Source organism: Marmota marmota, unplaced genomic scaffold, assembly GCF_001458135.2.
Source record: "Marmota marmota marmota unplaced genomic scaffold, marMar, whole genome shotgun sequence".
Taxonomy (NCBI): Eukaryota; Metazoa; Chordata; class Mammalia; order Rodentia; family Sciuridae; genus Marmota; species Marmota marmota.
This window is the reverse complement of record NW_026000172.1, coordinates 1403941-1414812: the sequence shown is the minus strand read 5'-3', so window position 1 is coordinate 1414812 and position 10872 is coordinate 1403941. Positions and strand designations below refer to the sequence as shown.

Here is a 10872-nt window from a genome sequence, read left to right as displayed (position 1 = left end):
GTGGGGAGACGGAGGCGGGGCCCCCGGAGGTCGGAAAATACTCCTTTTTAGGTTTCTCAGATCGACAGCAGCAAATGCAGGTGGGACACAGGAGGACGGCTGTGAATCTTGGGGTAGACACCTGCGTCCCCCAGGTCTGATTTCTGTTGCAGTGGGTGGGAGACGGGGCAGGCGTCTTCAGGAATGCTCAGGAAGTCTCCAGGTGACAGACGGCCCCCAGGGCGGTAGCACTGACACCTCCGGGCGCAGGAGAGCAGAGTCATCTGGGGTGAGGCCCGTGAAGTCCTTGGGGATGGGCGTGGGGGACGTTTTTATCCTAACCTTCCCCGCAGGGGGCAGGAGAGATGTGCCACCTGCTCAGAGCAGCCAGGGCTGGCATGGGCCTGGGGTGGCTGAGGGGCACGGGCCTCGGCTTTTCTTTGTCTGAAAAAGAGGGGTCTAGAGGATTGTGCCTCATCACTGCCTGCGTTTGACACATGGTCGCGTCCCCTCCTTCACTGATTCCAGAGCAGCAGCCGGCAGCGCTCTCAGGTCCTTCCCAGCATTGTCTCGGGCACCTCCCCGCTCTCTTCCAAAGCCAGTGCCTTGCCTCTTGCCCCCTAGTCAGTCCCTCAAGGCCCCTCCACAGCTGCCGCCAACTGTCGTTTGGCTTGAGCTGTACCTTGAGAGGGCATGCTGAATGTTTAGAGGATTCCTGCAGGCAGAGCCCCATGAATGACACCGGAAAGCCTGGCAGCCCTTGCCACGCCTCAAGCCTGGCCAAGGCCCTTCTTGCCTTCAGGGTGGACCGTGATCTCTACATTTACCAGTGGCTGCTGCAGGACCCTCAGGGTGGGGCAGCAGAGGTTAGTGGGCCTGACTGGTGCTCTCTACAGGTCCACTGGGCTGGGGTGAGAGCTGAATGGGAACAGGAGACCACCTTCAGTTTTATCAGCACCACCTCCCAAAGAAGGGGGCGACCTTGCAGAGTAAAAAGCAGAGGCGGATGTGGGAGGGGTCTCTGTGACCTTTCTTTTCTCAAACAACCACACTCTGCAGAACCAGACTTCAGAGAATTTAAATGACCCTGAGAATTGCCACCCCCTCAGGTCAGGGGAGGGTTGGTGGGATTTGGGCTGTTGGTCCCACTGGACTCCAAAAGGTCAAGATGGGTATCACCTGTCCCCCAGTCCCCGGTTCACTATTTAAGCCCAGCATGAAGTATGAATTATTAGCTCCACTTTTAACAAGCAATAACACCTGTTTTACATAAGTAATACCTGCTCATTATAGGGTAACTAGAAAATGTGCATGGAAATCATGCACAGTAGCACTACACAGAGATAACTAACAATGATTTTGAGGGGCCTATTCTTTTTTTTAAATTTTTTTTTGGTTGTGGTTAGACACAATGCCTTTATTTTATTTATTTATATTATATGGTGCTGAGGATGGAACCCAGAGTCTCGCATGCGCTAGGCCAGTGCTCTGCTGCTGAGCCACAGCCCAGCCCTGAGGGGCCTATTCTTATGCATATATGCCCTTGTATTGACATTTACCATTCAAGGGAATGGTTGATGGCCCAGGACTACACACATCTAGGGGAGCATCTTAGGAAGGGGGAGGGATATTATGTTTGGACTCAGAAAACCCATGGTTCAAATCCTACTTCTACCTCTTGCCAGTGGTCCCAGGTCCTAGCCCAGATCACCACAGAGCTTAGTTCACAAGCTAATTAGCCCCATGTTGCTGTTGCATTGATTTCAGTGACACACAATGGGTGAACTCCCCAGCACCTGGAGAGTCCCAAGTCATTGGTGACTCCTCTTGTTCTCCTAGGTACACCACAAGAGCATGGAAGAGCTCTGGAAGGGCTTTTTCGAGCTGGATTCCCTAAGGGCCAGTAGCCTGAGTAGGTGGGCTCTGGCTCCAAGCCCTGGTTTGGCATGAGCAGCTCTCCTTTGGCTCAATTTATATATTGGGGTTCTAGGTTGACTATGATGAGGAAGATATCTGGGTCTAACTGCTAATAAAAACCACTGGTCTAGTCTGCCCCATTTCTCTGTCCAACTGCGGAGGGAAGGAATGTCCCTTGCCCAGAGACAGAGCTGAGCTGGTGGAGAGGAAAGAAACTCTGGACTTTTTATTCAAAACCCCTTCCACCTTGGGTACCCGGGGGTCATGCTGAACTGAGCTCTGTCCAGCTCCTGAGCTCCCTGGGAGAGCAGCCTACGGTTCTGTCTCTAGTCCCATTTCCTGTGAGCAGTCTTTTCAAGGTTGTGTCAGCCTTTGTCACATCAAAGAACATTAAAGGAAGACCTATCGCTGTGTTCTGAGGATGGAGAGGGAGTGCCTTCCTGTCTTTGTGGTCCCAGGCACCCCCTCCCCCCCCAGGGGCCTAGAGAGGAGCAGATGGCCCCTGGGGACAGCTGCCTGAGTGTCCAAGGGCAGCCGTGGCTTGTCTCCCTCTCCAACCCCTCACCCCTCTGGGGGCTCTTTTTAAGGCACCTATGCCACCCAGCAAAGGTGGTTGCTTTGAAGAGATCAGAGGCCCTCGGGATAAGGAGGGACACCGTCTGGTGCTGTTCCCTGGGAATGGAGTCCCTGGGTGGGCATCATGACAGGCCTGTACCCACTGGGCACAGTTCACTGAGTGGGCATCAGTTTGAGATACTCCTTTCTTGCCAGTTACTATCCTCCTTGGCATACCTGGGAAGAATTAATAAAGAACTCTTCAGGTGGGCCCTGCAGACAGACAGTGGGATGTCTGCTCAGACAGGAGGCTCGGGGCTTGCTGCTCACTTTGTGTAAAAATACTTTGTTTTCTTTACAAACAGTTCAATGCCTAAGCTGCATATGTTTCACCCTGGGGAGGATATGTTCACATGTACCTCGAGGGAGGGGGACACAGACGTTCTGTGACTTGGGAGAATGTGCCCTTTTGTAGCATTTGCTCCAAGAATCAAATGTTACTTCATTGTCTCTGGACCCAGTTTTGTCCAAGGTCCAGGTGGTTGGCTGAACAGAGCTTCCCAGCCCAAACCCCACTGACTGTGCAGGGAAACAGGCTTACCTCAATTAGGTTTTCTGAATGACCCACGGCTGGGCAGGAAAAGAATTCCTTCCACCCTGAACATCTTTTTAGTTTTAGGAAAGCACAGTGTGGTGCTCAAGACAGAAGCTTAGCTTAATGGCTGATTATCTGGCCACGTCCCAGGAGAGCACTGTGGGGGGCTCCTCCTGGGTCAGGATGTGAACGTGCAGGAGAGGAAGGAATGTGGGTTGTCCTCAAGACGTCCCGATCACAGCAAAGCAAGCAGAAAAACACAAACCCTTAAACATAGGCTTGGCCCCTTGGGGGCGCTGCCGTGTGGCCCCCACGGGAGCTGGGTCAGAGGAAAAGCTTGGGAGGGAGCGCAAGGGGCTCTGGGCCTCCCGCTCTTTCCTGGTCGGAGTCTAAGGGCACCGCCCACCTGCCCACCTGGGGACCAGGTCCCAGGAGTCCTCCTGGCTCTAGGGTTCCTGCTCTTCCAGGCCCCTTCCCCCACCTGGCCTGGCTGCACCACATCTATTCCTAAGCAGGAGGTGTCCTCAAGGAAGTGACAAACGCCAGCTTGGGCTTCACTGCGGTTCAGCTGCCTCATCGTTGCCTGCCTGCTGGGAAGTGGCTGCTGAGGCTTGTCCCCACTGACAAGGGGCCTCACCTGCTGGTTACCGGTCCTCCCTCCTTCCTTCTGAAAAGGGCATCTTCCTTGCAGGTGTATTATTAGGGGTGGAAGTTCATTGCCGAGGATGAGGACGAGCCTCACATGTGCCCTGGTCACCAGCCACCAACAAGAGCTGTAGGTGCCTGCCGTTTAGCTCTGAGATTGCTCTCCTCTGCTTCTGGGCTTTCGAAGGCCCTGAGGGATTGGTGGATGGATAATTATATACAAATCATTTGTTCCAAACCTTCAGATCTTGTCTGTCTTCACACAGAATTACATTGTTGACCCTTTGGGGAGTTTTAGTGACTCCTTAGAAAAAGGGAATGTTGATAAAGGACAGAATGTTTGGTGCATGGTAGAGGGGTTGGGAGGAGCCTCGATGGGCAATCAGGGCAGCCCTTCAGGCGTGGCGCGGGTGCTCAGGGCAGAGGTAGCACACCCGTTTCATCTCTAGCAGCGGCATGAGCTGCCTGGGAGGAGCACGAGGCTGGGCTGGGCTCAGTGGGGAAGAAGTCCCAGATCCTGCAGGGAAGGGGGCTTTCTTCCTGCATGCTGGTCCAGGGTGGGCTCTCCCAGGCCTAGCCCATCCCCAATCAGGAGAAGTGTGCCCACTGTGAGAGGTACCCGACTGATAACCAGAGTACCCGCTGCCCTGTTCCTATCCCTTCCCGTCCTGCCCCAGCTACACCTTCAGACACCTGGCTCCTCGGGTCCCAGAGGCTGCAGCCAGCACAGGGAGCTGTCTAGCCAGTGCTCTCCACGCCACCTCCTTCCTCTTAGGATCATGGTACAACTGAGTCCCCTCTCCTTTGTTCTCTTGACACTGAGAGCTGGGTTTCAGTCGGTGGCACTGCCCTGTGCACATTTGCAGGTGTGCTCTTTCTGGCTCCTCGTTGGGGACTGTGAATAGTACTTCAGGCTGCAGAGCAGTCCTGTTCTCTCTGGTCGTACACCCATCCACTCCTGCTTAGTGGGAGGGGCAGGCAGGGGCTCAGGCCCAGGAGTGCACTTCCCTGGACACGGCATTGGTCCAGAGGTGGGCATGTGACTGGACTGAGCCAGCAGAGCTTCCCAGGGCTTCTTGATTTGGAGCTGGGAGAAGAGCTGTACCTACAGGGCACGGAGTTGGAAAGATGTGGCCGTGGGTGCTGGCACCTGCTGAGCCCCAGCCCCTGGGGTGGGCGGGTGGGCCAGAGTGGAGAGGGTGGGAAAGCAGAGGCGGGCAGAGGGACATGGCCGAGGGAGGAAGGGGCGTGTCCACTGGTTCCCCAGGTCCCGTTCCTGTCCTTGCGTGGCTCAGTGTCTGTCCTAGGGCTGGGATGGAGTGGGCTGGGTGGTGGTGTGACTCCCACCTATGTGGCTCGAGATACAGAGGTTCCTTCTGTGCTCTGTGCTCTCTGTTCACCGTGGGCTGGCCAAAGCTCTGCCCGTGGTAACCTCGAGACCCAGGTGACGCCATTGCATTCTCTCGGGTGTTACTGCCACATTGGACACAGGATGGACTGTGGACTCTTAAGTACCTCCACTGGGAAGTGGAAGCCTGTTACCTCTGCTCTGGCCGTGCCTGAACTTGAGCAGTGGAGGGTCGTGTGGTCACCCAGGTGTCCATGAACAGCCGGGAACCTCCAGAGGTGAGCAGTGAAGGACCCCACCAGCTCTGCACACCTGGACCTGTCCTTGGCACCAACAGGCTGTCTGCCCCGCTCTGGGGCCCTGGCACTGCCTTTACCTTTACCTTGGAGATCTCTCGCTCCCTCCCTTTCGTTTCCTTTTCTTTGTTCTGTTTTGAAGTCAAAACAGGAGGAGGAAGCCTTGGTGGTCTTCATGGTTTTCTTATTCTTTTTAGCCATACATGACAGTAGGATGTATTGGAAATTCCACAGTATGACTTACTCTATGGCAGATCCCAGTCTGTGGCTGGGCCTTGATTTTTGGAGAGAGATCAGGGAGTTTAAGGGCTGATGCTGCCCATGGCCAGCGTGCTGGCCCCCCACCGCCACTGCGTGCCTTCTCGTGTCCCCAGCTGCCTTTCTCCAGGAGGCCCCGCTTGCTCTCCTAACTGGAGGAAGAGTCCTGTCTTCTGGGTCCCCAGAGGGGCTTTGGCACTTTGCACCTTGTGATATGGTGGTCTGTGCACTGTCTCCCCTTATGGGCCATTTTTTCCTCTCCCTCTTCTCTCTTTGCATACAGTAGGTGCCTAACATGTGCCTGTGGCTCACGAGTGAGTTACAGATTCCCTATTCAAGGTGTGGCCTGGACACAGGGTGTGGTCACCTGGAGTTCCAGGCGAGGGTGTGTTGGGGTTGGGGTACATGTCACCCACCCACATGAGGGTGCCCTCGTTGGCTGCAGAGCTGGATTCGTCCCAGGCCACCTCTGTATGCCAGGCCGTGGCTGTGTGCTGGCCCCAAGGGGTCCTGACCTGCTCTGGGAGGTCTGAGTGGCGTGACCAGCCAGGTGCCTTGTACACCAGTACAAGGCTGCCTAATGGCCACCAGTAAAATCTGTCACCTCTGGGCTTGGGGCTGGCATGGGGGTGCCCAGTGAGCCTAGGGTGGGGCTGGCGGGTCAGGCTGCTGAGGACAGTGGGCTGCAGCCTTCCTGGAGAGAGGGAGGCCTGGCAGGCTGGGGGGTTCTGGAGTCTCCTGGAGTCTTGGTTGGGTTCTGGAACGTGTGAGGACTTTCCATGAGCGCCTGCAGCTCAGAACCCCTGGCCCACGGGTCTCCCTCCTGAGCAGTTGGGGATCCTGGTTGCCTGTGGGCACTTCCGCCCAGGCCTGTGTGCTGCGAAGGCCTCTTGAGAAGTCAACCGTGGCTCACACCTCCATGGCTGCCACCCCGCTCCAGCCCCAGACTGCTCACCTGGACCCTCCAGAGCCCTGCTGCTGTCCCCACTTGTGTTCCTGCCCCTCCAGTGATTCACTTGAGATGTGCTGTTTGGATAAGGCTTCTGTGTGTGCCAAGGTTCACGTGTGAGGAGCTTGGTCCTCCGTGAGTGGCATAGGAGGCGGGCCTTTGGGGAGGTCCTTCCGCCCGGCTGGGGCATGACCTGTCCTCTCTGGCTTCCCTAACATGTGATTTCTTCCTCCCCATGTCTCACCCCATTGCCATTCACCAGGAAGTCACACAGCCAAGGGGCCCTCGTCAAAAACCTGTGCAATGCTTTTTGGACTTTCAGCCTCTAGACCCTGAGTTCAGTAAACTCTTTTCCTTTTAAAGTGAGCCTGCCTCTGGTATTTTGTTATAGTAGTTGAAACAGACTAATGCAAAATGTAAGATGGGTCACCTCTTTCCCCTGCTGTTGAATAGCTGTCCGTAAACTCCCACCCCGTGGAGAACCCAGCTCGGATTCCTTACCATTTTCAACAGGCCGGGCTCCTGTCCCCTCTGACCTCACCTTGGGCTGCTCTTCTGGGAAGGTGAACCATGTCCACCCAGCAGGCTTTGCCCTGGCTTCTCCCTCTGCCCCCAGTGCTGCCTCGGGCTGTCCATGCCCTCCCCTGTCCAGTTAGGGCTCCGCTCACGTCCCCTCCCCCAGAGGTCTCTACCATGATCACCTTCTCAGAACCCCCTCCCCTGGGGTTCGTGGAACTGCCCTTTTGATTCATTTTCTTGTTCACATCCCTGTCCCCCAGCATTGGTCTCCACCACTGTCCACACGCATCTTGTTCACAGCTGTTTTCCCAGGCCTGGAGCAGTCCTGAGCACACAGTAGGTCTTTAGAAATATTTATGACTATGAAGAATGGTTCAATATTTTCTTTGGGGTGAGAAGATCATTTTCAACACACAGTTTATAGAAATTTGATCTGTGATGGTGTCAGGAACTTAATCGCTCTACGCCTTGGTTTTCTCATCTGTAAAAATGAAAGATTTGATTTCTGTTCCTGGAAATATGTAAAAATAAATAGTCTGCAAACCCTCCCTAAAGCTGAAGTTAAAACGTGTAAAAAACTTGGATGAAATATCACAGCAGCCCTCGTACAAGCTTAGCTGGACTTTTAAGTAATGACGGGTGGTTTCCAGGATACAGAGAAGAACCACTGAAGTTAGAAACCCAGAGGACAGGTTACCGTGATGAAGGACTTGGTGGCCAGGTGTGTGAATGTTATGTCCTTCCGCCCAGTGACCTCCTAGTGACTTGCCAGGATGGCAGCTTGAGCAGCTAGTCCCAGTTGGGGGCCAGGGCTCCACTTTCTGAAAATGTTTTAGTGTGGGAAAAGGAGAGCTGTGCTTTGTGGCCAGGACGTGGGCCAGGGGGCACTAGAAGGCTTGACAGAAAGAAAAGGTACCATTGATGGGCACTAACCATGCCTTGGGCTGCCTCACAAGGCAAGGCCTTCCGACCCGCAAGACTGTTCTGAATACTTCCTTTGTAGTGGTAGGTAGTGGTGCAGGGAGAGAGAAGAGTTATGGGGAAGATCTTCAGTCTGGCTGGTTAGGACTCCACTCCTGCCCAGGAGTGATGATTGATTGATTCGCTCATTGCTGGGCTGATGGATTCATTGATTTGCTGCCCTTTTATTGACCATTTGCTATGTGCCAGGCACTACTCTGGGCACCAGGGATATAAAGATGAATGAGTTATGGTCCGCCTCTGAAGAGCCAGTTTCTGGACATGGGACCTGATCTCAAGGGTACATCCTGCCTGGCCAGGGCTCTTTTTACTATATGTACCTAAAATACGAACATAGGTATGTAACCTTCATTGTAAGAATGTATGCACTTACTTATCCTTGAGCTCTTCTGGTACTGGGGATTGAACCCAGGGTGCTTAATCACGGAGTCACATCTCCAGCTCTATTTTATTTAGAGACAGGGCTTTGCTGAACTGCTTAGGTCCTCACTAAGTTGTTGAGGCTGACTTTGAACTTGGGATCCTCCTGCCTCAGCCTCCTGAGCTGCTGAGATTACAGGCGTGCCCCACTGCACCCGGCTCCATTGAATTCTTGACCGACATTTGGGTAGTTTCTAGATTTTCCTTTCCCCCTTTGCTCTTGGAAAGAATGGTGCAGTGAGCTCGCTCATGTGTTCCGGGCTGCACAGGTGCCTTGGGATTGGAATGGCCGAGGCATGGGGCATCTGCATCTTCCCTCAACTGACTATGTAGCCCGGGAAGCCTTCCCTCCCTGGAATTGTGAGGATGTTCTTCTGTGTTACTCCTAATGGCTTTGCAGTTTTCCTGGCCCATCTGGAGTTGATGTCTGTAAATGACGTGAAACTGCAGCCAAAATTCTTTCTTTTCCATGAGACCATTTGTCCATCAGCAGGTTCATCTGCATGGCAGGCCCCGCCCTGGCATCTTGAGTTGTGTGGCCCTGGGTCTGTTCCTTCTCTTCATGCTGTACACAGAGCCACCTGCCTGGCCCGCTCTAGCACCTGTCCTGATCACCAGTGCTCTGGAGGGGTCTCTGGATTATTGAGAGTTGGTGTTGAATTATGTGCTTCATTCGACACACACACAGCTTCCCAAACCTGTTGGTATTTGATTGGAATAGCATGGAAGGCACAGAGCGACAGAGAACTGACAGACAGGGGCACGCCAGTCCACAGTGTGGCATCCATTTATGTAAGTCTTCTCTGTCGACCTGCAATAAAATTTTGTAATTGTTGCTGTAAACATCAGCCAGGCCATTCTTTAGATTTATTTTCAGGTGTGTGATGTCCGTCAGTGCCATCATATTTAGCATCTTTTTTTTGGGGGGGTGTTACTGGGGATTGAACTCAGGGGCACTCGACCACTGAGCCACACCCCAGCCCTATCTTGTATTTTATTTAGAGACAGTGTCTCACTGAGTTGCTTGGTGCCTTACTTTTGCTGAGGCTGGCTTTGAACGCGTGATCCTCCTGCCTCAGCCTCCTGAGCTGCTGGGATTATGGGTGAGGCCACCACATTTACGGCTTGTATTTTGGATCTTTCCATGTGCAGCTGCCTATTGGTGAAGTGGCCTTCCAGGCCTTGGGTTCTCCTGGATTCTCCTTGGTCACACCCTCTAGGGTGTGTCTTTGCAGTCACACCGGCTGCCCTGCCCTTGGTCCCCAGCCCCTGGTGACTGCAGGTGGCGAACCCAGAGCCCCAGAAGGGCTGGGGTGACTTCTGGGGTTTCGAGGGTGAGCATCATTACTTGAGAGCCAGTTTGCTAAGAAAACTTTTATAAGGAATGGTGTTGTGTCGGGTGCTCCTCGTGAGATTGCTGTTGGCCTGTCAAGAGGCAAACTGTGCAAATAATCTTACCGTTAGCTCCACCCAGCCCTCCTGGATAGACTCTGGATAGTTTGTGGAGATTGGGTTGCTTTCTCCAATAGAACTGGCCAGTTGGATCATCAGGGCCATCTTGAGTTGGTTTTCATAAATGATGTGAAGCAGAAGCCCCCAATTTTTGTTCTTTTTTTTATATGAAAAACAATTGTCCAATTTGTAATGAATTTATTTATTTTATAACCATTTATGATTTCTTTTTCAATGGAAAGATTTTAAACTACGAATTCAGTTTCCTTAATGGCTGTAGATTTCCTCTTTCTTCTTGGGTCAACATTGTTTTAGAACTTAATCTGAGTACATTTTTCAAATTTGCTGATGGATGACAAAGCTGTGTCTCCAGCTGCTCCTCCTTCCGTGCTCGCGGTGGGCATGTGTCAGACCCGTTCCTGGGGCTCCGTCTGACATCTTTCTTTGCTACTGTTGCATTATGGTCCCTGCATGTCCTCAGCCATGGCCAGTCAGCTGCTGAACACATCCATCCATGTTGAAATCTCAATTGTCGTATTTTAGAAATCCTGTTTAGTTCAGTTCCAGACAGCGTGACTGCATCATATATTGCCTGTTCTTTTTATATATCTTAAATTCACTTTCATTCCTCTAAACATATTTGACATGTTTATGTTGGGTTTGGGGGTCTCATTGTTCTGGCATCCCAAATTGTCTTTGAAGGGCAGTTCAGCCATCCCATCTCTGCTTCTGTTGGCTATGTGTGTGTGTGTGTGCGCGTGTGTGTGTGTGCATGTGTGCATGTGTATGTGTGTGTATGCACCTTACTTTTGCTGAGGCTGGCTTTGAACGTGTGATCCTCCTACCCCAGCCTCCCAAGCTGCTAGGATTATGGGTGAGGCCACCACATTTACTGCTTGAGCTGTGTATGCATGTACATGTGTGCATGTGTGTGTGCACGTGTATGTGCATGTGTGTA

General features: G+C 53.0%; 1 protein-coding gene across 1 annotated transcript in view; it reads left to right on the top strand.

Annotated features, from left to right (window-relative positions):
• The first annotated feature begins 61 nt into the window (after nt 1–61).
• Reep1 (receptor accessory protein 1) overlaps nt 62–10872 on the top strand; it is an 81105-nt gene continuing 70294 nt past the window's right edge. Inside the window, exon 1 of the mRNA XM_048787804.1 lies at nt 62–80. The gene's annotated coding sequence lies outside the window, so the exon portion shown is untranslated. The remainder of the gene's footprint in view (nt 81–10872) is intronic.